Source organism: Euprymna scolopes, unplaced genomic scaffold (assembly GCF_053919585.1).
Source record: "Euprymna scolopes isolate OS-2025 unplaced genomic scaffold, ASM5391958v1 sca7, whole genome shotgun sequence".
Lineage (NCBI taxonomy): Eukaryota > Metazoa > Mollusca > Cephalopoda > Sepiida > Sepiolidae > Euprymna > Euprymna scolopes.
In genome coordinates, this window is record NW_027633768.1 from 30,790 (window position 1) to 56,158 (window position 25,369).

Below are 25,369 nucleotides of genomic sequence, written 5' to 3' on the forward strand. Positions count from 1 at the left end.
CATGGAGGGACTATCACGATATTAAAGCTGATTTTTGGAACTCGGTCAAGGGTTAGGAGCTTGCTCCCCCTTCTCCACGGGTTGGCCTGGTATTGCACTGCCTCCAGGAGTTAACAGCCCCGATTCTGACCCCAGCTCGCTCGGGAAAGAGTCAGAAAACGCAATCCCAAAAACAGACTGACTACTACTTTGATCTTACTACTAAACTAAACGACTTTGTTGGTCCTTACTTCCCTTTACTTAGTTGTTGCTGGCTTTGCTTTCGTTCGCTTTCGGTTCGGTCCGCTCGGCTGGATGGACCGTTCGTTGGTCTCATTAGCTGGATGACGGAGGCGGGCGGGCGGCCCTCCTTGGCCGCTGCCTGCGATCGACGCTTCCACTAGTAGAGAGGGGCCGGGGGTAGGGGGGTCGTTGTCGCTCTGCCCGCAACCTTTGCCGCCCGGACCGGTCCACTGACGACCCCGGCCCCGGAGGGAGCCCCTTTATCGCTTCTCGGCCTCTTCTGGCTAAGATCAAAGTGTAGTATCTGTTCTTATCAGCTTAATATCTGATAGGTCCCTCGCATGGAGGGATCACGATATTAAACTGATTTTTGGAACTCGGTCAAGGGTTAGGAGCTTGCTCCCCCTTCTCCACGGGTTGGCCTGGTATTGCACTGCCTCCAGGAGTTAACAGCCCCGATTCTGACCCCAGCTCGCTCGGGAAAGAGTCAGAAAACGCAATCCCAAAAACAGACTGACTACTACTTTGATCTTACTACTAAACTAAACGACTTTGTTGGTCCTTACTTCCCTTTACTTAGTTGTTGCTGGCTTTGCTTTCGTTCGCTTTCGGTTCGGTCCGCTCGGCTGGATGGACCGTTCGTTGGTCTCATTAGCTGGATGACGGAGGCGGGCGGGCGGCCCTCCTTGGCCGCTGCCTGCGATCGACGCTTCCACTAGTAGAGAGGGGCCGGGGGTAGGGGGGTCGTTGTCGCTCTGCCCGCAACCTTTGCCGCCCGGACCGGTCCACTGACGACCCCGGCCCCGGAGGGAGCCCCTTTATCGCTTCTCGGCCTCTTCTGGCTAAGATCAAAGTGTAGTATCTGTTCTTATCAGCTTAATATCTGATAGGTCCCTCGCATGGAGGGATCACGATATTAAACTGATTTTTGGAACTCGGTCAAGGGTTAGGAGCTTGCTCCCCCTTCTCCACGGGTTGGCCTGGTATTGCACTGCCTCCAGGAGTTAACAGCCCCGATTCTGACCCCAGCTCGCTCGGGAAAGAGTCAGAAAACGCAATCCCAAAAACAGACTGACTACTACTTTGATCTTACTACTAAACTAAACGACTTTGTTGGTCCTTACTTCCCTTTACTTAGTTGTTGCTGGCTTTGCTTTCGTTCGCTTTCGGTTCGGTCCGCTCGGCTGGATGGACCGTTCGTTGGTCTCATTAGCTGGATGACGGAGGCGGGCGGGCGGCCCTCCTTGGCCGCTGCCTGCGATCGACGCTTCCACTAGTAGAGAGGGGCCGGGGGTAGGGGGGTCGTTGTCGCTCTGCCCGCAACCTTTGCCGCCCGGACCGGTCCACTGACGACCCCGGCCCCGGAGGGAGCCCCTTTATCGCTTCTCGGCCTCTTCTGGCTAAGATCAAAGTGTAGTATCTGTTCTTATCAGCTTAATATCTGATAGGTCCCTCGCATGGAGGGATCACGATATTAAACTGATTTTTGGAACTCGGTCAAGGGTTAGGAGCTTGCTCCCCCTTCTCCACGGGTTGGCCTGGTATTGCACTGCCTCCAGGAGTTAACAGCCCCGATTCTGACCCCAGCTCGCTCGGGAAAGAGTCAGAAAACGCAATCCCAAAAACAGACTGACTACTACTTTGATCTTACTACTAAACTAAACGACTTTGTTGGTCCTTACTTCCCTTTACTTAGTTGTTGCTGGCTTTGCTTTCGTTCGCTTTCGGTTCGGTCCGCTCGGCTGGATGGACCGTTCGTTGGTCTCATTAGCTGGATGACGGAGGCGGGCGGGCGGCCCTCCTTGGCCGCTGCCTGCGATCGACGCTTCCACTAGTAGAGAGGGGCCGGGGGTAGGGGGGTCGTTGTCGCTCTGCCCGCAACCTTTGCCGCCCGGACCGGTCCACTGACGACCCCGGCCCCGGAGGGAGCCCCTTTATCGCTTCTCGGCCTCTTCTGGCTAAGATCAAAGTGTAGTATCTGTTCTTATCAGCTTAATATCTGATAGGTCCCTCGCATGGAGGGATCACGATATTAAACTGATTTTTGGAACTCGGTCAAGGGTTAGGAGCTTGCTCCCCCTTCTCCACGGGTTGGCCTGGTATTGCACTGCCTCCAGGAGTTAACAGCCCCGATTCTGACCCCAGCTCGCTCGGGAAAGAGTCAGAAAACGCAATCCCAAAAACAGACTGACTACTACTTTGATCTTACTACTAAACTAAACGACTTTGTTGGTCCTTACTTCCCTTTACTTAGTTGTTGCTGGCTTTGCTTTCGTTCGCTTTCGGTTCGGTCCGCTCGGCTGGATGGACCGTTCGTTGGTCTCATTAGCTGGATGACGGAGGCGGGCGGGCGGCCCTCCTTGGCCGCTGCCTGCGATCGACGCTTCCACTAGTAGAGAGGGGCCGGGGGTAGGGGGGTCGTTGTCGCTCTGCCCGCAACCTTTGCCGCCCGGACCGGTCCACTGACGACCCCGGCCCCGGAGGGAGCCCCTTTATCGCTTCTCGGCCTCTTCTGGCTAAGATCAAAGTGTAGTATCTGTTCTTATCAGCTTAATATCTGATAGGTCCCTCGCATGGAGGGATCACGATATTAAACTGATTTTTGGAACTCGGTCAAGGGTTAGGAGCTTGCTCCCCCTTCTCCACGGGTTGGCCTGGTATTGCACTGCCTCCAGGAGTTAACAGCCCCGATTCTGACCCCAGCTCGCTCGGGAAAGAGTCAGAAAACGCAATCCCAAAAACAGACTGACTACTACTTTGATCTTACTACTAAACTAAACGACTTTGTTGGTCCTTACTTCCCTTTACTTAGTTGTTGCTGGCTTTGCTTTCGTTCGCTTTCGGTTCGGTCCGCTCGGCTGGATGGACCGTTCGTTGGTCTCATTAGCTGGATGACGGAGGCGGGCGGGCGGCCCTCCTTGGCCGCTGCCTGCGATCGACGCTTCCACTAGTAGAGAGGGGCCGGGGGTAGGGGGGTCGTTGTCGCTCTGCCCGCAACCTTTGCCGCCCGGACCGGTCCACTGACGACCCCGGCCCCGGAGGGAGCCCCTTTATCGCTTCTCGGCCTCTTCTGGCTAAGATCAAAGTGTAGTATCTGTTCTTATCAGCTTAATATCTGATAGGTCCCTCGCATGGAGGGATCACGATATTAAACTGATTTTTGGAACTCGGTCAAGGGTTAGGAGCTTGCTCCCCCTTCTCCACGGGTTGGCCTGGTATTGCACTGCCTCCAGGAGTTAACAGCCCCGATTCTGACCCCAGCTCGCTCGGGAAAGAGTCAGAAAACGCAATCCCAAAAACAGACTGACTACTACTTTGATCTTACTACTAAACTAAACGACTTTGTTGGTCCTTACTTCCCTTTACTTAGTTGTTGCTGGCTTTGCTTTCGTTCGCTTTCGGTTCGGTCCGCTCGGCTGGATGGACCGTTCGTTGGTCTCATTAGCTGGATGACGGAGGCGGGCGGGCGGCCCTCCTTGGCCGCTGCCTGCGATCGACGCTTCCACTAGTAGAGAGGGGCCGGGGGTAGGGGGGTCGTTGTCGCTCTGCCCGCAACCTTTGCCGCCCGGACCGGTCCACTGACGACCCCGGCCCCGGAGGGAGCCCCTTTATCGCTTCTCGGCCTCTTCTGGCTAAGATCAAAGTGTAGTATCTGTTCTTATCAGCTTAATATCTGATAGGTCCCTCGCATGGAGGGATCACGATATTAAACTGATTTTTGGAACTCGGTCAAGGGTTAGGAGCTTGCTCCCCCTTCTCCACGGGTTGGCCTGGTATTGCACTGCCTCCAGGAGTTAACAGCCCCGATTCTGACCCCAGCTCGCTCGGGAAAGAGTCAGAAAACGCAATCCCAAAAACAGACTGACTACTACTTTGATCTTACTACTAAACTAAACGACTTTGTTGGTCCTTACTTCCCTTTACTTAGTTGTTGCTGGCTTTGCTTTCGTTCGCTTTCGGTTCGGTCCGCTCGGCTGGATGGACCGTTCGTTGGTCTCATTAGCTGGATGACGGAGGCGGGCGGGCGGCCCTCCTTGGCCGCTGCCTGCGATCGACGCTTCCACTAGTAGAGAGGGGCCGGGGGTAGGGGGGTCGTTGTCGCTCTGCCCGCAACCTTTGCCGCCCGGACCGGTCCACTGACGACCCCGGCCCCGGAGGGAGCCCCTTTATCGCTTCTCGGCCTCTTCTGGCTAAGATCAAAGTGTAGTATCTGTTCTTATCAGCTTAATATCTGATAGGTCCCTCGCATGGAGGGATCACGATATTAAACTGATTTTTGGAACTCGGTCAAGGGTTAGGAGCTTGCTCCCCCTTCTCCACGGGTTGGCCTGGTATTGCACTGCCTCCAGGAGTTAACAGCCCCGATTCTGACCCCAGCTCGCTCGGGAAAGAGTCAGAAAACGCAATCCCAAAAACAGACTGACTACTACTTTGATCTTACTACTAAACTAAACGACTTTGTTGGTCCTTACTTCCCTTTACTTAGTTGTTGCTGGCTTTGCTTTCGTTCGCTTTCGGTTCGGTCCGCTCGGCTGGATGGACCGTTCGTTGGTCTCATTAGCTGGATGACGGAGGCGGGCGGGCGGCCCTCCTTGGCCGCTGCCTGCGATCGACGCTTCCACTAGTAGAGAGGGGCCGGGGGTAGGGGGGTCGTTGTCGCTCTGCCCGCAACCTTTGCCGCCCGGACCGGTCCACTGACGACCCCGGCCCCGGAGGGAGCCCCTTTATCGCTTCTCGGCCTCTTCTGGCTAAGATCAAAGTGTAGTATCTGTTCTTATCAGCTTAATATCTGATAGGTCCCTCGCATGGAGGGATCACGATATTAAACTGATTTTTGGAACTCGGTCAAGGGTTAGGAGCTTGCTCCCCCTTCTCCACGGGTTGGCCTGGTATTGCACTGCCTCCAGGAGTTAACAGCCCCGATTCTGACCCCAGCTCGCTCGGGAAAGAGTCAGAAAACGCAATCCCAAAAACAGACTGACTACTACTTTGATCTTACTACTAAACTAAACGACTTTGTTGGTCCTTACTTCCCTTTACTTAGTTGTTGCTGGCTTTGCTTTCGTTCGCTTTCGGTTCGGTCCGCTCGGCTGGATGGACCGTTCGTTGGTCTCATTAGCTGGATGACGGAGGCGGGCGGGCGGCCCTCCTTGGCCGCTGCCTGCGATCGACGCTTCCACTAGTAGAGAGGGGCCGGGGGTAGGGGGGTCGTTGTCGCTCTGCCCGCAACCTTTGCCGCCCGGACCGGTCCACTGACGACCCCGGCCCCGGAGGGAGCCCCTTTATCGCTTCTCGGCCTCTTCTGGCTAAGATCAAAGTGTAGTATCTGTTCTTATCAGCTTAATATCTGATAGGTCCCTCGCATGGAGGGATCACGATATTAAACTGATTTTTGGAACTCGGTCAAGGGTTAGGAGCTTGCTCCCCCTTCTCCACGGGTTGGCCTGGTATTGCACTGCCTCCAGGAGTTAACAGCCCCGATTCTGACCCCAGCTCGCTCGGGAAAGAGTCAGAAAACGCAATCCCAAAAACAGACTGACTACTACTTTGATCTTACTACTAAACTAAACGACTTTGTTGGTCCTTACTTCCCTTTACTTAGTTGTTGCTGGCTTTGCTTTCGTTCGCTTTCGGTTCGGTCCGCTCGGCTGGATGGACCGTTCGTTGGTCTCATTAGCTGGATGACGGAGGCGGGCGGGCGGCCCTCCTTGGCCGCTGCCTGCGATCGACGCTTCCACTAGTAGAGAGGGGCCGGGGGTAGGGGGGTCGTTGTCGCTCTGCCCGCAACCTTTGCCGCCCGGACCGGTCCACTGACGACCCCGGCCCCGGAGGGAGCCCCTTTATCGCTTCTCGGCCTCTTCTGGCTAAGATCAAAGTGTAGTATCTGTTCTTATCAGCTTAATATCTGATAGGTCCCTCGCATGGAGGGATCACGATATTAAACTGATTTTTGGAACTCGGTCAAGGGTTAGGAGCTTGCTCCCCCTTCTCCACGGGTTGGCCTGGTATTGCACTGCCTCCAGGAGTTAACAGCCCCGATTCTGACCCCAGCTCGCTCGGGAAAGAGTCAGAAAACGCAATCCCAAAAACAGACTGACTACTACTTTGATCTTACTACTAAACTAAACGACTTTGTTGGTCCTTACTTCCCTTTACTTAGTTGTTGCTGGCTTTGCTTTCGTTCGCTTTCGGTTCGGTCCGCTCGGCTGGATGGACCGTTCGTTGGTCTCATTAGCTGGATGACGGAGGCGGGCGGGCGGCCCTCCTTGGCCGCTGCCTGCGATCGACGCTTCCACTAGTAGAGAGGGGCCGGGGGTAGGGGGGTCGTTGTCGCTCTGCCCGCAACCTTTGCCGCCCGGACCGGTCCACTGACGACCCCGGCCCCGGAGGGAGCCCCTTTATCGCTTCTCGGCCTCTTCTGGCTAAGATCAAAGTGTAGTATCTGTTCTTATCAGCTTAATATCTGATAGGTCCCTCGCATGGAGGGATCACGATATTAAACTGATTTTTGGAACTCGGTCAAGGGTTAGGAGCTTGCTCCCCCTTCTCCACGGGTTGGCCTGGTATTGCACTGCCTCCAGGAGTTAACAGCCCCGATTCTGACCCCAGCTCGCTCGGGAAAGAGTCAGAAAACGCAATCCCAAAAACAGACTGACTACTACTTTGATCTTACTACTAAACTAAACGACTTTGTTGGTCCTTACTTCCCTTTACTTAGTTGTTGCTGGCTTTGCTTTCGTTCGCTTTCGGTTCGGTCCGCTCGGCTGGATGGACCGTTCGTTGGTCTCATTAGCTGGATGACGGAGGCGGGCGGGCGGCCCTCCTTGGCCGCTGCCTGCGATCGACGCTTCCACTAGTAGAGAGGGGCCGGGGGTAGGGGGGTCGTTGTCGCTCTGCCCGCAACCTTTGCCGCCCGGACCGGTCCACTGACGACCCCGGCCCCGGAGGGAGCCCCTTTATCGCTTCTCGGCCTCTTCTGGCTAAGATCAAAGTGTAGTATCTGTTCTTATCAGCTTAATATCTGATAGGTCCCTCGCATGGAGGGATCACGATATTAAACTGATTTTTGGAACTCGGTCAAGGGTTAGGAGCTTGCTCCCCCTTCTCCACGGGTTGGCCTGGTATTGCACTGCCTCCAGGAGTTAACAGCCCCGATTCTGACCCCAGCTCGCTCGGGAAAGAGTCAGAAAACGCAATCCCAAAAACAGACTGACTACTACTTTGATCTTACTACTAAACTAAACGACTTTGTTGGTCCTTACTTCCCTTTACTTAGTTGTTGCTGGCTTTGCTTTCGTTCGCTTTCGGTTCGGTCCGCTCGGCTGGATGGACCGTTCGTTGGTCTCATTAGCTGGATGACGGAGGCGGGCGGGCGGCCCTCCTTGGCCGCTGCCTGCGATCGACGCTTCCACTAGTAGAGAGGGGCCGGGGGTAGGGGGGTCGTTGTCGCTCTGCCCGCAACCTTTGCCGCCCGGACCGGTCCACTGACGACCCCGGCCCCGGAGGGAGCCCCTTTATCGCTTCTCGGCCTCTTCTGGCTAAGATCAAAGTGTAGTATCTGTTCTTATCAGCTTAATATCTGATAGGTCCCTCGCATGGAGGGATCACGATATTAAACTGATTTTTGGAACTCGGTCAAGGGTTAGGAGCTTGCTCCCCCTTCTCCACGGGTTGGCCTGGTATTGCACTGCCTCCAGGAGTTAACAGCCCCGATTCTGACCCCAGCTCGCTCGGGAAAGAGTCAGAAAACGCAATCCCAAAAACAGACTGACTACTACTTTGATCTTACTACTAAACTAAACGACTTTGTTGGTCCTTACTTCCCTTTACTTAGTTGTTGCTGGCTTTGCTTTCGTTCGCTTTCGGTTCGGTCCGCTCGGCTGGATGGACCGTTCGTTGGTCTCATTAGCTGGATGACGGAGGCGGGCGGGCGGCCCTCCTTGGCCGCTGCCTGCGATCGACGCTTCCACTAGTAGAGAGGGGCCGGGGGTAGGGGGGTCGTTGTCGCTCTGCCCGCAACCTTTGCCGCCCGGACCGGTCCACTGACGACCCCGGCCCCGGAGGGAGCCCCTTTATCGCTTCTCGGCCTCTTCTGGCTAAGATCAAAGTGTAGTATCTGTTCTTATCAGCTTAATATCTGATAGGTCCCTCGCATGGAGGGATCACGATATTAAACTGATTTTTGGAACTCGGTCAAGGGTTAGGAGCTTGCTCCCCCTTCTCCACGGGTTGGCCTGGTATTGCACTGCCTCCAGGAGTTAACAGCCCCGATTCTGACCCCAGCTCGCTCGGGAAAGAGTCAGAAAACGCAATCCCAAAAACAGACTGACTACTACTTTGATCTTACTACTAAACTAAACGACTTTGTTGGTCCTTACTTCCCTTTACTTAGTTGTTGCTGGCTTTGCTTTCGTTCGCTTTCGGTTCGGTCCGCTCGGCTGGATGGACCGTTCGTTGGTCTCATTAGCTGGATGACGGAGGCGGGCGGGCGGCCCTCCTTGGCCGCTGCCTGCGATCGACGCTTCCACTAGTAGAGAGGGGCCGGGGGTAGGGGGGTCGTTGTCGCTCTGCCCGCAACCTTTGCCGCCCGGACCGGTCCACTGACGACCCCGGCCCCGGAGGGAGCCCCTTTATCGCTTCTCGGCCTCTTCTGGCTAAGATCAAAGTGTAGTATCTGTTCTTATCAGCTTAATATCTGATAGGTCCCTCGCATGGAGGGATCACGATATTAAACTGATTTTTGGAACTCGGTCAAGGGTTAGGAGCTTGCTCCCCCTTCTCCACGGGTTGGCCTGGTATTGCACTGCCTCCAGGAGTTAACAGCCCCGATTCTGACCCCAGCTCGCTCGGGAAAGAGTCAGAAAACGCAATCCCAAAAACAGACTGACTACTACTTTGATCTTACTACTAAACTAAACGACTTTGTTGGTCCTTACTTCCCTTTACTTAGTTGTTGCTGGCTTTGCTTTCGTTCGCTTTCGGTTCGGTCCGCTCGGCTGGATGGACCGTTCGTTGGTCTCATTAGCTGGATGACGGAGGCGGGCGGGCGGCCCTCCTTGGCCGCTGCCTGCGATCGACGCTTCCACTAGTAGAGAGGGGCCGGGGGTAGGGGGGTCGTTGTCGCTCTGCCCGCAACCTTTGCCGCCCGGACCGGTCCACTGACGACCCCGGCCCCGGAGGGAGCCCCTTTATCGCTTCTCGGCCTCTTCTGGCTAAGATCAAAGTGTAGTATCTGTTCTTATCAGCTTAATATCTGATAGGTCCCTCGCATGGAGGGATCACGATATTAAACTGATTTTTGGAACTCGGTCAAGGGTTAGGAGCTTGCTCCCCCTTCTCCACGGGTTGGCCTGGTATTGCACTGCCTCCAGGAGTTAACAGCCCCGATTCTGACCCCAGCTCGCTCGGGAAAGAGTCAGAAAACGCAATCCCAAAAACAGACTGACTACTACTTTGATCTTACTACTAAACTAAACGACTTTGTTGGTCCTTACTTCCCTTTACTTAGTTGTTGCTGGCTTTGCTTTCGTTCGCTTTCGGTTCGGTCCGCTCGGCTGGATGGACCGTTCGTTGGTCTCATTAGCTGGATGACGGAGGCGGGCGGGCGGCCCTCCTTGGCCGCTGCCTGCGATCGACGCTTCCACTAGTAGAGAGGGGCCGGGGGTAGGGGGGTCGTTGTCGCTCTGCCCGCAACCTTTGCCGCCCGGACCGGTCCACTGACGACCCCGGCCCCGGAGGGAGCCCCTTTATCGCTTCTCGGCCTCTTCTGGCTAAGATCAAAGTGTAGTATCTGTTCTTATCAGCTTAATATCTGATAGGTCCCTCGCATGGAGGGATCACGATATTAAACTGATTTTTGGAACTCGGTCAAGGGTTAGGAGCTTGCTCCCCCTTCTCCACGGGTTGGCCTGGTATTGCACTGCCTCCAGGAGTTAACAGCCCCGATTCTGACCCCAGCTCGCTCGGGAAAGAGTCAGAAAACGCAATCCCAAAAACAGACTGACTACTACTTTGATCTTACTACTAAACTAAACGACTTTGTTGGTCCTTACTTCCCTTTACTTAGTTGTTGCTGGCTTTGCTTTCGTTCGCTTTCGGTTCGGTCCGCTCGGCTGGATGGACCGTTCGTTGGTCTCATTAGCTGGATGACGGAGGCGGGCGGGCGGCCCTCCTTGGCCGCTGCCTGCGATCGACGCTTCCACTAGTAGAGAGGGGCCGGGGGTAGGGGGGTCGTTGTCGCTCTGCCCGCAACCTTTGCCGCCCGGACCGGTCCACTGACGACCCCGGCCCCGGAGGGAGCCCCTTTATCGCTTCTCGGCCTCTTCTGGCTAAGATCAAAGTGTAGTATCTGTTCTTATCAGCTTAATATCTGATAGGTCCCTCGCATGGAGGGATCACGATATTAAACTGATTTTTGGAACTCGGTCAAGGGTTAGGAGCTTGCTCCCCCTTCTCCACGGGTTGGCCTGGTATTGCACTGCCTCCAGGAGTTAACAGCCCCGATTCTGACCCCAGCTCGCTCGGGAAAGAGTCAGAAAACGCAATCCCAAAAACAGACTGACTACTACTTTGATCTTACTACTAAACTAAACGACTTTGTTGGTCCTTACTTCCCTTTACTTAGTTGTTGCTGGCTTTGCTTTCGTTCGCTTTCGGTTCGGTCCGCTCGGCTGGATGGACCGTTCGTTGGTCTCATTAGCTGGATGACGGAGGCGGGCGGGCGGCCCTCCTTGGCCGCTGCCTGCGATCGACGCTTCCACTAGTAGAGAGGGGCCGGGGGTAGGGGGGTCGTTGTCGCTCTGCCCGCAACCTTTGCCGCCCGGACCGGTCCACTGACGACCCCGGCCCCGGAGGGAGCCCCTTTATCGCTTCTCGGCCTCTTCTGGCTAAGATCAAAGTGTAGTATCTGTTCTTATCAGCTTAATATCTGATAGGTCCCTCGCATGGAGGGATCACGATATTAAACTGATTTTTGGAACTCGGTCAAGGGTTAGGAGCTTGCTCCCCCTTCTCCACGGGTTGGCCTGGTATTGCACTGCCTCCAGGAGTTAACAGCCCCGATTCTGACCCCAGCTCGCTCGGGAAAGAGTCAGAAAACGCAATCCCAAAAACAGACTGACTACTACTTTGATCTTACTACTAAACTAAACGACTTTGTTGGTCCTTACTTCCCTTTACTTAGTTGTTGCTGGCTTTGCTTTCGTTCGCTTTCGGTTCGGTCCGCTCGGCTGGATGGACCGTTCGTTGGTCTCATTAGCTGGATGACGGAGGCGGGCGGGCGGCCCTCCTTGGCCGCTGCCTGCGATCGACGCTTCCACTAGTAGAGAGGGGCCGGGGGTAGGGGGGTCGTTGTCGCTCTGCCCGCAACCTTTGCCGCCCGGACCGGTCCACTGACGACCCCGGCCCCGGAGGGAGCCCCTTTATCGCTTCTCGGCCTCTTCTGGCTAAGATCAAAGTGTAGTATCTGTTCTTATCAGCTTAATATCTGATAGGTCCCTCGCATGGAGGGATCACGATATTAAACTGATTTTTGGAACTCGGTCAAGGGTTAGGAGCTTGCTCCCCCTTCTCCACGGGTTGGCCTGGTATTGCACTGCCTCCAGGAGTTAACAGCCCCGATTCTGACCCCAGCTCGCTCGGGAAAGAGTCAGAAAACGCAATCCCAAAAACAGACTGACTACTACTTTGATCTTACTACTAAACTAAACGACTTTGTTGGTCCTTACTTCCCTTTACTTAGTTGTTGCTGGCTTTGCTTTCGTTCGCTTTCGGTTCGGTCCGCTCGGCTGGATGGACCGTTCGTTGGTCTCATTAGCTGGATGACGGAGGCGGGCGGGCGGCCCTCCTTGGCCGCTGCCTGCGATCGACGCTTCCACTAGTAGAGAGGGGCCGGGGGTAGGGGGGTCGTTGTCGCTCTGCCCGCAACCTTTGCCGCCCGGACCGGTCCACTGACGACCCCGGCCCCGGAGGGAGCCCCTTTATCGCTTCTCGGCCTCTTCTGGCTAAGATCAAAGTGTAGTATCTGTTCTTATCAGCTTAATATCTGATAGGTCCCTCGCATGGAGGGATCACGATATTAAACTGATTTTTGGAACTCGGTCAAGGGTTAGGAGCTTGCTCCCCCTTCTCCACGGGTTGGCCTGGTATTGCACTGCCTCCAGGAGTTAACAGCCCCGATTCTGACCCCAGCTCGCTCGGGAAAGAGTCAGAAAACGCAATCCCAAAAACAGACTGACTACTACTTTGATCTTACTACTAAACTAAACGACTTTGTTGGTCCTTACTTCCCTTTACTTAGTTGTTGCTGGCTTTGCTTTCGTTCGCTTTCGGTTCGGTCCGCTCGGCTGGATGGACCGTTCGTTGGTCTCATTAGCTGGATGACGGAGGCGGGCGGGCGGCCCTCCTTGGCCGCTGCCTGCGATCGACGCTTCCACTAGTAGAGAGGGGCCGGGGGTAGGGGGGTCGTTGTCGCTCTGCCCGCAACCTTTGCCGCCCGGACCGGTCCACTGACGACCCCGGCCCCGGAGGGAGCCCCTTTATCGCTTCTCGGCCTCTTCTGGCTAAGATCAAAGTGTAGTATCTGTTCTTATCAGCTTAATATCTGATAGGTCCCTCGCATGGAGGGATCACGATATTAAACTGATTTTTGGAACTCGGTCAAGGGTTAGGAGCTTGCTCCCCCTTCTCCACGGGTTGGCCTGGTATTGCACTGCCTCCAGGAGTTAACAGCCCCGATTCTGACCCCAGCTCGCTCGGGAAAGAGTCAGAAAACGCAATCCCAAAAACAGACTGACTACTACTTTGATCTTACTACTAAACTAAACGACTTTGTTGGTCCTTACTTCCCTTTACTTAGTTGTTGCTGGCTTTGCTTTCGTTCGCTTTCGGTTCGGTCCGCTCGGCTGGATGGACCGTTCGTTGGTCTCATTAGCTGGATGACGGAGGCGGGCGGGCGGCCCTCCTTGGCCGCTGCCTGCGATCGACGCTTCCACTAGTAGAGAGGGGCCGGGGGTAGGGGGGTCGTTGTCGCTCTGCCCGCAACCTTTGCCGCCCGGACCGGTCCACTGACGACCCCGGCCCCGGAGGGAGCCCCTTTATCGCTTCTCGGCCTCTTCTGGCTAAGATCAAAGTGTAGTATCTGTTCTTATCAGCTTAATATCTGATAGGTCCCTCGCATGGAGGGATCACGATATTAAACTGATTTTTGGAACTCGGTCAAGGGTTAGGAGCTTGCTCCCCCTTCTCCACGGGTTGGCCTGGTATTGCACTGCCTCCAGGAGTTAACAGCCCCGATTCTGACCCCAGCTCGCTCGGGAAAGAGTCAGAAAACGCAATCCCAAAAACAGACTGACTACTACTTTGATCTTACTACTAAACTAAACGACTTTGTTGGTCCTTACTTCCCTTTACTTAGTTGTTGCTGGCTTTGCTTTCGTTCGCTTTCGGTTCGGTCCGCTCGGCTGGATGGACCGTTCGTTGGTCTCATTAGCTGGATGACGGAGGCGGGCGGGCGGCCCTCCTTGGCCGCTGCCTGCGATCGACGCTTCCACTAGTAGAGAGGGGCCGGGGGTAGGGGGGTCGTTGTCGCTCTGCCCGCAACCTTTGCCGCCCGGACCGGTCCACTGACGACCCCGGCCCCGGAGGGAGCCCCTTTATCGCTTCTCGGCCTCTTCTGGCTAAGATCAAAGTGTAGTATCTGTTCTTATCAGCTTAATATCTGATAGGTCCCTCGCATGGAGGGATCACGATATTAAACTGATTTTTGGAACTCGGTCAAGGGTTAGGAGCTTGCTCCCCCTTCTCCACGGGTTGGCCTGGTATTGCACTGCCTCCAGGAGTTAACAGCCCCGATTCTGACCCCAGCTCGCTCGGGAAAGAGTCAGAAAACGCAATCCCAAAAACAGACTGACTACTACTTTGATCTTACTACTAAACTAAACGACTTTGTTGGTCCTTACTTCCCTTTACTTAGTTGTTGCTGGCTTTGCTTTCGTTCGCTTTCGGTTCGGTCCGCTCGGCTGGATGGACCGTTCGTTGGTCTCATTAGCTGGATGACGGAGGCGGGCGGGCGGCCCTCCTTGGCCGCTGCCTGCGATCGACGCTTCCACTAGTAGAGAGGGGCCGGGGGTAGGGGGGTCGTTGTCGCTCTGCCCGCAACCTTTGCCGCCCGGACCGGTCCACTGACGACCCCGGCCCCGGAGGGAGCCCCTTTATCGCTTCTCGGCCTCTTCTGGCTAAGATCAAAGTGTAGTATCTGTTCTTATCAGCTTAATATCTGATAGGTCCCTCGCATGGAGGGATCACGATATTAAACTGATTTTTGGAACTCGGTCAAGGGTTAGGAGCTTGCTCCCCCTTCTCCACGGGTTGGCCTGGTATTGCACTGCCTCCAGGAGTTAACAGCCCCGATTCTGACCCCAGCTCGCTCGGGAAAGAGTCAGAAAACGCAATCCCAAAAACAGACTGACTACTACTTTGATCTTACTACTAAACTAAACGACTTTGTTGGTCCTTACTTCCCTTTACTTAGTTGTTGCTGGCTTTGCTTTCGTTCGCTTTCGGTTCGGTCCGCTCGGCTGGATGGACCGTTCGTTGGTCTCATTAGCTGGATGACGGAGGCGGGCGGGCGGCCCTCCTTGGCCGCTGCCTGCGATCGACGCTTCCACTAGTAGAGAGGGGCCGGGGGTAGGGGGGTCGTTGTCGCTCTGCCCGCAACCTTTGCCGCCCGGACCGGTCCACTGACGACCCCGGCCCCGGAGGGAGCCCCTTTATCGCTTCTCGGCCTCTTCTGGCTAAGATCAAAGTGTAGTATCTGTTCTTATCAGCTTAATATCTGATAGGTCCCTCGCATGGAGGGATCACGATATTAAACTGATTTTTGGAACTCGGTCAAGGGTTAGGAGCTTGCTCCCCCTTCTCCACGGGTTGGCCTGGTATTGCACTGCCTCCAGGAGTTAACAGCCCCGATTCTGACCCCAGCTCGCTCGGGAAAGAGTCAGAAAACGCAATCCCAAAAACAGACTGACTACTACTTTGATCTTACTACTAAACTAAACGACTTTGTTGGTCCTTACTTCCCTTTACTTAGTTGTTGCTGGCTTTGCTTTCGTTCGCTTTCGGTTCGGTCCGCTCGGCTGGATGGACCGTTCGTTGGTCTCATTAGCTGGATGACGGAGGCGGGCGGGCGGCCCTCCTTGGCCGCTGCCTGCGATCGACGCTTCCACTAGTAGAGAGGGGCCGGGGGTAGGGGGGTCGTTGTCGCTCTGCCCGCAACCTTTGCCGCCCGGACCGGTCCACTGACGACCCCGGCCCCGGAGGGAGCCCCTTTATCGCTTCTCGGCCTCTTCTGGCTAAGATCAAAGTGTAGTATCTGTTCTTATCAGCTTAATATCTGATAGGTCCCTCGCATGGAGGGATCACGATATTAAACTGATTTTTGGAACTCGGTCAAGGGTTAGGAGCTTGCTCCCCCTTCTCCACGGGTTGGCCTGGTATTGCACTGCCTCCAGGAGTTAACAGCCCCGATTCTGACCCCAGCTCGCTCGGGAAAGAGTCAGAAAACGCAATCCCAAAAACAGACTGACTACTACTTTGATCTTACTACTAAACTAAACGACTTTGTTGGTCCTTACTTCCCTTTACTTAGTTGTTGCTGGCTTTGCTTTCGTTCGCTTTCGGTTCGGTCCGCTCGGCTGGATGGACCGTTCGTTGGTCTCATTAGCTGGATGACGGAGGCGGGCGGGCGGCCCTCCTTGGCCGCTGCCTGCGATCGACGCTTCCACTAGTAGAGAGGGGCCGGGGGTAGGGGGGTCGTTGTCGCTCTGCCCGCAACCTTTGCCGCCCGGACCGGTCCACTGACGACCCCGGCCCCGGAGGGAGCCCCTTTATCGCTTCTCGGCCTTTTGGCTAAGATCAAAGTGTAGTATCTGTTCTCAGTGCTTACTGCGGTCTGCCTTTAAGTCGAGCTGTGAGCTCTTAAGCTTTTAGCTTAGAGTTTTTTCATTTTGCTCTCTGCAAGGACCAGCCCCTTCTTGGGGATTTGGACCCGCAAAGACTTGTTTTTGTTGTTTGTTATTGTTACATGTTATTGCCCATCCTGGGCAACTATTAACTGTTGTTTTCCTTTCCTTTGCAGATAGTCCGGGGTCCAGCTAGCACTTAAGCAGCCGGCAGGGCCAAGGGAAACCGACGTGCCTTTTTAGGCGAAGGTCCCCTTGGTTTCCGAATCGGCGGGTGCATAGCCGGGCCTTGGGCCGTCAAAGTAGATGGAGCAGGCCTCTGCTCCTGCCACCTTGGGGGACGCCCCAGGTGTAGCGGTCGTGAAGGGTCCCGGGGGTGCCGTCCCGCAAGGCACCCCCAGTTCGAGAAGGGTTACCGGGGTCGCCGCCCCAGAGTTGTCCGGATCGCGAGCGGGGGCCGCCACCCCCAGTAGGTTCGAGTTAGGATCGAGAGCGGGGGCCGCCACCCCCAGAGAGGTCGTGTCGGGTCGTATGTCCGGATCGAGAGCGGGGATCGCCACCCCCAGTAACGTGGAGTTGGGTGTCGCCACCCCAAAAAGCGACACAAAGATGGTCCGCGAGCGGGTAGAAAAAACGACGCGATCAGGAAAGAAGTGGTGGGTCTTGGAGGAGGAACCCAGTGTTCCTCTGACAAGATCCCAGTCGGCCAGGGCTAGCCCGGTTAAGGATATCGTAGAGGGAATAAGAAGAAGTAGATCAGAGGAAGTGATCATTGTGGATGGGTGCTCCCCGGGTCGGGGGGGGTCTGGAGAAGAGACGCCAGTCAGCCTTTTCGAATGGCCAGCCCTCACACAGAGTAGTGACTGCTCCCCAATTCCACCCGGACAGGAGGCAGCAGCAAAGGTGACGACCCAGACCAGCACAGTAACATCGGTAGCGTCGGAGGAAAATGTGTGGAGCCAGAGGAGCCAGAGGAAGGAGAAGAAGTCCCCAAAGTATTACCAAGAACTATTGGAAGGAAAGTTCAAAGAATACGTGAGCGGGAACAAGCTAGTAATAGTTCCAGGGGCACTGGAAGAAATCAGGCTCAGAACCGTCTCCTTGGTGACCCTGGACGCGAGTGGAAAAGGGCTAACCGGCGTACCCCTGGATAGGATGTGCGAGGTGTTAAGCGAGCTGAACATCTCGGCACAGTACTTGGTGAGGAAATTCCACGCCACTTGGGACCTCTTACTACCATCGAAGGAGGAAGCAGAGAAGTTGGCCGGTGGAGACATCATATGGAAGAACCTGAGGCTCCGCCCCGAGTACCTATCTAAAAGGAGAGCTGGTGTGACGGTGCTCGGGGTTCCGTGCTTCATTGGAGCAGATCAGCTGGGAGCCACCTTGGCCCAGTATGGAGAAGTGGAGGAGATCTTACCGACCAAGGGACCCAAGAACATCCAGACTGGGTCGTACAAAATACAAATGAGAGTGAACCGGGAGAATTTTCATAGGATCCCAGCGCAGTTGACGTGTGAGGGTTGGCAAATGGCGGTTATAGTAGAGGGGAGAAGGCCTTATTGCTGGCATTGCATGAAGCCCGGGCACGTGGCCCGTTTCTGTCCGCAGAAAAGAGAGACAGAGCAGCCAAAGACGGGGGCAAAACCAGCGGAGGACTCTAAAGACGAGCAGAAGAAGGGTAAAGAACAGGTAGAGGGCGGAGTTTGGAGCAAGGTCGTCGCCAGGAGGGGGAAAAAGAAGGAAGCAGTGGCCCCTCCAGCCCCAGCAAGATCAACGGCGACGACCACCAAACGGAAATTGAGACCAAGCTCTTCGGAATCGGAAGGAGAAGATGGCGAAGCTCCAGAAAAACATGCAGAGAAGAAGGAGCGAAAGGAGGACGCCGAAGAGCCACAGAAGAAGTCTCCCCCGCAGAAGGCCCTGAAGGAGGAAGAGATGGTCACGGAAACGCAGGAAACAGCAGAGCAGCAGATTGCTGAGCCTCCAACACCAGTTGCCCCAGAGGACGCTCGGCCCACCCCAACCCAAACCAACACCCCGGAGCAGGATACAGTGGCTCCACCTCAGAAGGATGTAGACGCAGGAAGCAAAGACCAGGCGGGCCCCAGGAAGGAAAAAACCAGAAAGTGTCCATTCTGGCCGGGGGTCCGTCTGTGTGAAGTGAATGAGGCGGTGGGGGACATAAGCGGCACACAAAGAAAATACCTGCGTGTCCTGGAAAACCTGAAAACCGTCGAGGGGAAGGATGTCACTGACCCCAGGAATTTCGAGGATGCGCCGCACATCATAACGTTCGTAAGGCCGAACAGGGGTGGGCGGGCGAAGGCCCTCTGGAGAATGATAGAAGAGGGCAAAACCGCGTTCCCGGGCTTGAAGTTGGTGGACGGGGAGCACCCATCCTTAGAACAGGTTGAGAAGCGGTGTGAAGGGAGGGTCCCGATATATGTTCACCCCTCCTTTTATAGAGCCCTAAAGTTGTCGTTCCCTCTGGACGTGGGAGGTCTGGCCAAAGACGGGCGGCTTACGCCTGTCCTGCTTACGGGCAGTCTTGGGCAGACCTTTGACGCCCTTTCCCCCGAGGATTTCAGACCCTTGTTAGAGGAATATTACTAGGTAGGGAAACATGGCTACAAGTTTAAACCTAGCTAGTTTGAATGCGAGGGGCATGAGGTCTCGAAGCAAGGCTTCTCGCGTGCTGAGGGACCTCATGGCCCTTGAGGTAGACATAGCTGCAATTCAGGAGACCCACTTTGTTGGGGCTGGGGACTGCGATGTGCTGGTGAACGATTTTAACGTTTACTCAGCATATGGCAGTCTCCAGAGCCGGGGGGTTTCTGTGCTAGTAAGTCGCACCCTATCTGCGATGGTTACACTTGTTCATGCGGACGCTCATGGGAGGCTGGTCGTGGTCGATGTTGCCGTTAGCAGCAGCGCGTTCCGGATCATGGCAGTTTACGCGCCCAACATCCAAACCGAGAGGGTTTCCTTTTTTCGGCGGGTGGAGGGGTTTCTCTCTTCGGGTCCGGAGCGGGTAGTTTTAATGGGGGACTGGAATGCCATCCTGGACCCCAAGTTAGATAAGGTCGGGGGGCCTAGCGGGCAGGGTAGGTGTGATAGCAGCCTGTCTGACCTGATGGCCTCGTGCGATCTGGTCGACAGGTTTCGTCTAGATCACCCCGGGAGGGAGATGTGGACGTGGCATACTAGTGCGGCCTCCAGTCCAAGTACATACTTGGACAGGATGTTAATTAGAAGGGGCGACGTAGATTTTCTATCTTGTCCCACGTTCCACTGGTTAGGTCATTCGGACCACAAACTCGTGTTGGCCCGTTTGAAGTTAGGTAATAGGCCTAGGTTGGCTGGCTACTGGAAGATGAACGCCTCCTTGTTGGAGTCGGTCGACTTCCGGGAGCAGCTGACAACACTAATTCAGAGGGAGTTAGTGGGGGCGGTTACCGGGAGTAGATGGTGGGTTAATCTTAAGGTGACCATTAGGCATTTTTGTGTCCAATATAGCCAAAGCCTCGCTTTAACTAGGGCACGGACCAAAAAGCACCTAGAGGATAGATTGACCCGGGCGGTGGCAGGGGGGGATTCCCTAGATCTAGCACTAATTAAGGGGGACCTCAGTCGCTTGGCTAGCGAGCGATATGAAGGTCAAGTAGTTAGGGCTAGGTTAAATAGAGTCTCCAACGAAGCCGTGAACGTTGACGCTGTTGAGCGTGGGGCCGCTTTAAGACGCGGCTCGGATGGGTACATTCGGGAGGTGAAAAACCTGGAAGGACGTTCTCTCGTGTCGACGCGGGAGATCTGCAATGGGTTTCGGCAACATTTGGAGGAGCGCTTCACCAAACTACCCAGACTCCGCGGCCAGGAGTTTGGCAGCTATTTAGCTGGCTCGCCCCGCCTTACTGCGGCCCGAGCGGCTAGTTGCGAGGGGGTGGTTACGGAGCGTGAGGTCATTACTGCGTTGAAGCAGGTTGGCCACAACAAATCTCCGGGGCTCGATGGTTTGCCCTACGAACTGTACTTGAGGCTGTCGCCCATGTTTGTGCCCCTTTTGACGGGCGTGTTTAACCACTGGTTTGCCCAGGATTCGATCCCGAGGCAGGTAACCAAAGGAGTGGTCACGCTTCTGAAGAAGGGAAACCAACATGGAGGGGGGAACCTAGATGATTATAGGCCCATAACTCTGCTTAACGCAGATTTTAAGATTTTGGCCCGTATTCTTGCGAACCGTCTGCAGGTCGTTATCGACGAGTTGGTCGAACCGGATCAGAACTACGCTGTGAAGGGTCGAACAATTCAAAACAATCTGCACTTGGTTCGCACGATAATAGAGGGATTAGAAGACGACACTGAAGCCGCGCTGATCAATTTAGATCAGTCCAAGGCGTTCGATAGGGTGGACCATGGGTTCCTGAGGGCTGTTGTGGAGGCCGCCGGCTTTGGTCCGGACTTCCGCAAGTGGATCTCCGCCCTGTATCGTGACCCCGCGGTGGTGGTGCAAGTCAATGGTAGGTTGTCGGAGTCCTTTGGGGTCTCCCGGTCGGTACGGCAGGGTTGTCCGCTGTCGCCTCTGCTCTATGTCCTGGCGTTGGAGCCCTTCCTTCGCAAATTAAGGGACGAGGCGGCGAGACCAGTCCTACGCGGCATTGCTCTACCTGGCGGCCGAGTTGCCAGGGTGTCCGCGTACGCTGATGACGTCACCGTTTTCGCAGCCAGTCGTAACGACATCGAAGCGGTGATAGAGGCGATCGCTGAGTACGAAGTTGTCACAGGGGCCGTAATCAATCGCAGCAAGTCCGTCGGTCTGCGGTTGAGCGCCTGGACCGGGGTAAACTCGCTTCCAGGTGCGTTCGGCTGGACTGATGGCCCGGTTAAGATCCTCGGTGTGTGGTTCGGGCCGGATCTCCAGCTGGACAGAAATTGGTCGGAGGTACAGACGAAGGTCGAGTCCGCTGTCGGAACTTGGATTCGAAGGAGATTGTCCTTGAAGGGTCGTGCGGAGGCATGCGCCACTTACGTGTTTCCGTTGATCCTTTACCGGTTATCTGTTCTTCCCCTGCCTGCGGACCGCTGTAAGGCTTTAGAGCGACTCCTTTTCCGACTGCTCTGGAAGGGAGGGAAGCCGTATGTCCGTAGACAGGTCTGTACGCAGAAGCTTAGCGAGGGAGGCTTGGGGATGCCTGATCTGCGCAGCCATCAAAACGCAGAAAGACTGGCGTTCCTAAGTCGGACACTGATAGAGGAGGCACCCTGGGTACCAGCCGTGGAGCACGCTTTCCCACGGCTGTTAACCGACCCCGCCGCCGAAGGTCGCCGTCGACCAGCGGGGGAAGGGCGCTTCCTGACCGAATGCCGAGCCGCCCTTAGGGCATTGCCGGGGTCCAGTGACCTTGCACGGCCTAGGTGGAGGCTATATGAGGATTTAGTGGAGGGTACCGCAAACGACCCGCTGGTGGAGCGGCTACATCTGTCGAGGGGGGAAGTTCTCTCGCTTTGGAGTTGGGCGCCTGCCAGTAGCTACATAAATAATGCAGAGTTCTCGATAACGTGGAGGCTAGTCCGGGATGCGTTGCCTCTCTTCGACCGACTTGCCAGGGATTTTAGGGATCGCGAGTATTATTATCCCCCGTGCCCACGCTGCAACGATGAGAACGAGGACGAGACGCGTGAACACGCGTTCTTTCTTTGCAGCGGGGTACGGAGTCTCTGGAGGTATGTCGAAGGGGTAACGGCTCGCATCGACCCCGAGCGGTCGGTGCCACTTGATTTGGCGTACGTGGTTGACAATGTGGACCCGCCGTTTATCAGGGAGAAACGGGCGGTGTTTCTGGCGATACTGGCTGTAGCTAGATTAGTGACGTGGGTTACACGTCTGAACATTGTCTATGAGGGGCGATCTGTTTCCGATCAGGATCTGGTCCTTTATTTTAAGCACCAACTTAAAATAAAAATCAGATGTGATTGGAAAAGGTTGCCCCGCATCGACTTTGATAGGAGATGGGTGCACAACACTAGTTTGTGCATCCGACGAGGAGCTAGGTATGAGCTTGTGTTTCCACCCTAGTAGTATTCGTCTGGAGGTGCTGAAGTTTCGATTGTCGTGCACTCGGAACCCAGCCCCTCATATGTTAATACGGGGTTTACCCCGTAATCATGGGTAGAAGTAGGTTTGCTAGTTAGGCGGAGTAACCACCTAGAGTGGAAAGCATGTGCTTTATTTAGGGCCTAGACTAGGGTGAATGTGAGTTTGATCCTGTCCCCGTTAGATCTTTGTTTTTTGTTAGATTGGCACTAGGAGAGCTTCCAAAGATGCCCAAAGTCCACCAGTTTTATTTTGTCCTCGGCCTGTTTTTACCCCTTACGTACATTATCTTGGAAGACGCCATCCATCCCTGTTATCCCCGACCCTAAGTTATTTTTCTTACAAGTCCCTATTTCCTCCACTCCCCCCTAGGAAACGACCTGCTTGCTTTCACCCTTTCCCCCCGGGGGAAGTGGACCGGAAGACAGTGGGCGTTTCATACGACAGACCAGCCGTTAGGTAGGGAGGGTCCCCTTACTAACCCGCCCCCATAGGCATTTTATTAAGTTGTTTTCTTTTTCTTTCTTTTTGGGTGTATTATTAGTTTGCCCCCCTCCCCATCATCTCACCCCCATTATATATATAAAAAAAAAAAAAAAAAAAAAAAAAAAAAAAAAAAAAAAAAAAAAAAAAAAAAAAAAAAAAATACTTAAGTTTGTAAATATTATTTTGTTTTGGTTTTTTGTAAATAAATGTTTTTCTTTTCACAGTACGAATGTCGCCCGCCATCCCGATAAGCTGGGGAGCTGTCTATTTTAAGTAGGTCCTGGTAAGAATGTAGGCGGATGAGTTATGATAGAATCTAGTGTAGGGTTTTTTCTAAATAAAATACTTGCTTTTCAACGCAAGTTTAGCTAGCAAATTTAGTAAAGTCCCGTTTTCTTCCCCACCTCCCCCTTACTGGCCTTTGTGCCTAAGTTGTATCGGACCCCAAATGAGGGCTTGGTAGTAGATAATGCCAAGTCCGGGGCCGATACAACTAAATACCATCGCTTCTCGGCCTCTTCTGGCTAAGATCAAAGTGTAGTATCTGTTCTTATCAGCTTAATATCTGATAGGTCCCTCGCATGGAGGGATCACGATATTAAACTGATTTTTGGAACTCGGTCAAGGGTTAGGAGCTTGCTCCCCCTTCTCCACGGGTTGGCCTGGTATTGCACTGCCTCCAGGAGTTAACAGCCCCGATTCTGACCCCAGCTCGCTCGGGAAAGAGTCAGAAAACGCAATCCCAAAAACAGACTGACTACTACTTTGATCTTACTACTAAACTAAACGACTTTGTTGGTCCTTACTTCCCTTTACTTAGTTGTTGCTGGCTTTGCTTTCGTTCGCTTTCGGTTCGGTCCGCTCGGCTGGATGGACCGTTCGTTGGTCTCATTAGCTGGATGACGGAGGCGGGCGGGCGGCCCTCCTTGGCCGCTGCCTGCGATCGACGCTTCCACTAGTAGAGAGGGGCCGGGGGTAGGGGGGTCGTTGTCGCTCTGCCCGCAACCTTTGCCGCCCGGACCGGTCCACTGACGACCCCGGCCCCGGAGGGAGCCCCTTTATCGCTTCTCGGCCTCTTCTGGCTAAGATCAAAGTGTAGTATCTGTTCTTCAGTGCTTGCTCTGGTCTGCTATTAGTTGACGAGTTGGGAGCTTTTGGCCTTTGGTCAAAAGTCTTTTTTCTTTTTGGCCTCTTTTGGCGTCTTGCTCTTGCGAGGACCAGCCCCTTCTTTGGGGATTGGACCTCCTTGAGAACTTGTTGAATTTTTGTTTTGTTTTTTGTTAACTGTTGTTTTCTATTTTTTACAGATAGTCCGGGGTCTAGCTAGAGCTTAAGCAGCCGGCAGGGCCAAGGGATACCGACGTGCCTTTTTAGGCGAAGGTCCCTTGGTTTCCGAATCGGCGGGCACTAGTTGGGCTCCGGGCCTTCACTTAGATGGAGCAGGCCTCTGCTCCTGCCACCTTGGGGGACGCCCCAGGTGTAGTGTCCGAGACGGGTCGGGGGGGTGCCATCCCGCAAGGCACCCCCAGTTCGAGAAGGGTTCCCGGGGTCGCCACCCCAAGTTCGGTGTCCGGATCGAGAGCGGGGGTCGCTGCCCCCAGTCCAGTGGCTGAGGCCACTGGACAATGTTCGGAAGGGTCGAGATCGGTCGCGGGGGTCGCTGCCCCCAGTTCGAGACGCGTGTCGGGGGTTGCCACCCGTAAAGGTAACCCCAGTTCGAGTGCCGCAGTAGCTGCCGCTGGTAGCATGATGGTCGCCGGAGGTATCGCCCCGCGGGGCTCCCCCAACGAGGTAGTAGGTCCGGGTGTGGATAGCCCTAACGTCGCAATGGTAGAGGTTTCCCCAACCGTAGCGGTAGCAAGGGCCATAACGAGGGAACAGGTGGCCGAGGTGTGGAGAAGCTCCATGAAGAAATCTCAAGGGGACGAGGAGCCAGCGACGTGGGAGGCGGCCCGGAAGAGCAGAAGACGGCCGGTGAAACGTTGGTGGATCCCGGACGAGGGAGCCCAAAAAGGAAGCCAGTCTGAAAAGAGTAGCCCTCAAAAGCTATCGATGGAGGGTTTGAGGAGAACGAGGTCGGAAGAAGTAATAGTGGTAGATGGGTGCTCCCCGGGGTCAGGGAGGGCGTCAGCGACGGCAGCAGTTCCAGCCAGTGCAGAGGAGTGGCCAGCCCTCACAAAGGACGATTCCCCAATTCCGGCTGCACAAAAGGAAGGGACAACGGCCTGGTCTGGCGAAAAGCCGAAAACTGCAACTCCAGGAGGCAAGAAGAAGACCCCACAATACTACAAAGACCTCCTGGAAAACAATTTCAAGGACTACACGGCAGGCAGTACGATGAAGGTGGTACCAGGAATCCAGGAGGCCATCCAAGAGCGGTCAATTGCCTTCCTCACCTTCGACGAGAAGGGGAAGGGCCTCACCAGGATCCCCCAGGAGAAGATGGTGGAGATATTAGGAGAGCTGCGGATTCCGGCCCAGTACATTGTTCGAAGATTTTTTGCCATGTGGGATATCCTTTTGCCGACGAGAGAGGATGCAGAGAGGTTGTCAAAAGGAGATCTCACCTGGAAGGGTTATCGACTGAGGCCGGAATACAAGTCAAAGA

General features: G+C 54.9%; 30 non-coding genes and 1 pseudogene across 30 annotated transcripts; all 31 read left to right on the forward strand.

The window, feature by feature from the left end:
- The first annotated feature begins 484 nt into the window (after window positions 1-484).
- On the forward strand, window positions 485-685 carry LOC145275960 (U2 spliceosomal RNA). The gene has a single exon (XR_013867715.1). It is a non-coding gene; the product is annotated as a U2 spliceosomal RNA (small nuclear RNA).
- A 357-nt stretch (window positions 686-1,042) lies between these two features.
- LOC145275972 (U2 spliceosomal RNA) lies at window positions 1,043-1,243 on the forward strand. The gene has a single exon (XR_013867726.1). It is a non-coding gene; the product is annotated as a U2 spliceosomal RNA (small nuclear RNA).
- A 357-nt stretch (window positions 1,244-1,600) lies between these two features.
- Window positions 1,601-1,801, forward strand: LOC145275984 (U2 spliceosomal RNA). The gene has a single exon (XR_013867737.1). It is a non-coding gene; the product is annotated as a U2 spliceosomal RNA (small nuclear RNA).
- Window positions 1,802-2,158: 357 nt separating this feature from the next.
- Window positions 2,159-2,359, forward strand: LOC145275996 (U2 spliceosomal RNA). Its single transcript, XR_013867748.1, has one exon. It is a non-coding gene; the product is annotated as a U2 spliceosomal RNA (small nuclear RNA).
- A 357-nt stretch (window positions 2,360-2,716) lies between these two features.
- Window positions 2,717-2,917, forward strand: LOC145276009 (U2 spliceosomal RNA). The gene has a single exon (XR_013867759.1). It is a non-coding gene; the product is annotated as a U2 spliceosomal RNA (small nuclear RNA).
- Window positions 2,918-3,274: 357 nt separating this feature from the next.
- Window positions 3,275-3,475, forward strand: LOC145276022 (U2 spliceosomal RNA). Its single transcript, XR_013867770.1, has one exon. It is a non-coding gene; the product is annotated as a U2 spliceosomal RNA (small nuclear RNA).
- A 357-nt stretch (window positions 3,476-3,832) lies between these two features.
- Window positions 3,833-4,033, forward strand: LOC145276035 (U2 spliceosomal RNA). The gene has a single exon (XR_013867782.1). It is a non-coding gene; the product is annotated as a U2 spliceosomal RNA (small nuclear RNA).
- Window positions 4,034-4,390: 357 nt separating this feature from the next.
- Window positions 4,391-4,591, forward strand: LOC145276047 (U2 spliceosomal RNA). Its single transcript, XR_013867793.1, has one exon. It is a non-coding gene; the product is annotated as a U2 spliceosomal RNA (small nuclear RNA).
- Window positions 4,592-4,948: 357 nt separating this feature from the next.
- On the forward strand, window positions 4,949-5,149 carry LOC145276059 (U2 spliceosomal RNA). Its single transcript, XR_013867804.1, has one exon. It is a non-coding gene; the product is annotated as a U2 spliceosomal RNA (small nuclear RNA).
- A 357-nt stretch (window positions 5,150-5,506) lies between these two features.
- LOC145276071 (U2 spliceosomal RNA) lies at window positions 5,507-5,707 on the forward strand. Its single transcript, XR_013867815.1, has one exon. It is a non-coding gene; the product is annotated as a U2 spliceosomal RNA (small nuclear RNA).
- A 357-nt stretch (window positions 5,708-6,064) lies between these two features.
- On the forward strand, window positions 6,065-6,265 carry LOC145276083 (U2 spliceosomal RNA). The gene has a single exon (XR_013867826.1). It is a non-coding gene; the product is annotated as a U2 spliceosomal RNA (small nuclear RNA).
- A 357-nt stretch (window positions 6,266-6,622) lies between these two features.
- LOC145275260 (U2 spliceosomal RNA) lies at window positions 6,623-6,823 on the forward strand. Its single transcript, XR_013867105.1, has one exon. It is a non-coding gene; the product is annotated as a U2 spliceosomal RNA (small nuclear RNA).
- A 357-nt stretch (window positions 6,824-7,180) lies between these two features.
- On the forward strand, window positions 7,181-7,381 carry LOC145275272 (U2 spliceosomal RNA). Its single transcript, XR_013867116.1, has one exon. It is a non-coding gene; the product is annotated as a U2 spliceosomal RNA (small nuclear RNA).
- Window positions 7,382-7,738: 357 nt separating this feature from the next.
- LOC145275284 (U2 spliceosomal RNA) lies at window positions 7,739-7,939 on the forward strand. The gene has a single exon (XR_013867127.1). It is a non-coding gene; the product is annotated as a U2 spliceosomal RNA (small nuclear RNA).
- Window positions 7,940-8,296: 357 nt separating this feature from the next.
- LOC145275296 (U2 spliceosomal RNA) lies at window positions 8,297-8,497 on the forward strand. Its single transcript, XR_013867138.1, has one exon. It is a non-coding gene; the product is annotated as a U2 spliceosomal RNA (small nuclear RNA).
- Window positions 8,498-8,854: 357 nt separating this feature from the next.
- On the forward strand, window positions 8,855-9,055 carry LOC145275308 (U2 spliceosomal RNA). Its single transcript, XR_013867149.1, has one exon. It is a non-coding gene; the product is annotated as a U2 spliceosomal RNA (small nuclear RNA).
- A 357-nt stretch (window positions 9,056-9,412) lies between these two features.
- LOC145275322 (U2 spliceosomal RNA) lies at window positions 9,413-9,613 on the forward strand. Its single transcript, XR_013867161.1, has one exon. It is a non-coding gene; the product is annotated as a U2 spliceosomal RNA (small nuclear RNA).
- A 357-nt stretch (window positions 9,614-9,970) lies between these two features.
- LOC145275334 (U2 spliceosomal RNA) lies at window positions 9,971-10,171 on the forward strand. The gene has a single exon (XR_013867172.1). It is a non-coding gene; the product is annotated as a U2 spliceosomal RNA (small nuclear RNA).
- A 357-nt stretch (window positions 10,172-10,528) lies between these two features.
- LOC145275346 (U2 spliceosomal RNA) lies at window positions 10,529-10,729 on the forward strand. The gene has a single exon (XR_013867183.1). It is a non-coding gene; the product is annotated as a U2 spliceosomal RNA (small nuclear RNA).
- A 357-nt stretch (window positions 10,730-11,086) lies between these two features.
- LOC145275359 (U2 spliceosomal RNA) lies at window positions 11,087-11,287 on the forward strand. Its single transcript, XR_013867194.1, has one exon. It is a non-coding gene; the product is annotated as a U2 spliceosomal RNA (small nuclear RNA).
- A 357-nt stretch (window positions 11,288-11,644) lies between these two features.
- LOC145275371 (U2 spliceosomal RNA) lies at window positions 11,645-11,845 on the forward strand. Its single transcript, XR_013867205.1, has one exon. It is a non-coding gene; the product is annotated as a U2 spliceosomal RNA (small nuclear RNA).
- A 357-nt stretch (window positions 11,846-12,202) lies between these two features.
- LOC145275383 (U2 spliceosomal RNA) lies at window positions 12,203-12,403 on the forward strand. Its single transcript, XR_013867216.1, has one exon. It is a non-coding gene; the product is annotated as a U2 spliceosomal RNA (small nuclear RNA).
- Window positions 12,404-12,760: 357 nt separating this feature from the next.
- LOC145275395 (U2 spliceosomal RNA) lies at window positions 12,761-12,961 on the forward strand. Its single transcript, XR_013867227.1, has one exon. It is a non-coding gene; the product is annotated as a U2 spliceosomal RNA (small nuclear RNA).
- Window positions 12,962-13,318: 357 nt separating this feature from the next.
- On the forward strand, window positions 13,319-13,519 carry LOC145275407 (U2 spliceosomal RNA). Its single transcript, XR_013867238.1, has one exon. It is a non-coding gene; the product is annotated as a U2 spliceosomal RNA (small nuclear RNA).
- Window positions 13,520-13,876: 357 nt separating this feature from the next.
- LOC145275419 (U2 spliceosomal RNA) lies at window positions 13,877-14,077 on the forward strand. The gene has a single exon (XR_013867249.1). It is a non-coding gene; the product is annotated as a U2 spliceosomal RNA (small nuclear RNA).
- A 357-nt stretch (window positions 14,078-14,434) lies between these two features.
- LOC145275431 (U2 spliceosomal RNA) lies at window positions 14,435-14,635 on the forward strand. The gene has a single exon (XR_013867260.1). It is a non-coding gene; the product is annotated as a U2 spliceosomal RNA (small nuclear RNA).
- A 357-nt stretch (window positions 14,636-14,992) lies between these two features.
- On the forward strand, window positions 14,993-15,193 carry LOC145275445 (U2 spliceosomal RNA). The gene has a single exon (XR_013867272.1). It is a non-coding gene; the product is annotated as a U2 spliceosomal RNA (small nuclear RNA).
- Window positions 15,194-15,550: 357 nt separating this feature from the next.
- Window positions 15,551-15,751, forward strand: LOC145275457 (U2 spliceosomal RNA). The gene has a single exon (XR_013867283.1). It is a non-coding gene; the product is annotated as a U2 spliceosomal RNA (small nuclear RNA).
- A 357-nt stretch (window positions 15,752-16,108) lies between these two features.
- Window positions 16,109-16,320, forward strand: LOC145275535 (U2 spliceosomal RNA; annotated as a pseudogene).
- A 6,943-nt stretch (window positions 16,321-23,263) lies between these two features.
- LOC145275469 (U2 spliceosomal RNA) lies at window positions 23,264-23,464 on the forward strand. The gene has a single exon (XR_013867294.1). It is a non-coding gene; the product is annotated as a U2 spliceosomal RNA (small nuclear RNA).
- Window positions 23,465-23,821: 357 nt separating this feature from the next.
- Window positions 23,822-24,011, forward strand: LOC145275544 (U2 spliceosomal RNA). Its single transcript, XR_013867347.1, has one exon. It is a non-coding gene; the product is annotated as a U2 spliceosomal RNA (small nuclear RNA).
- Window positions 24,012-25,369: the final 1,358 nt, after the last annotated feature.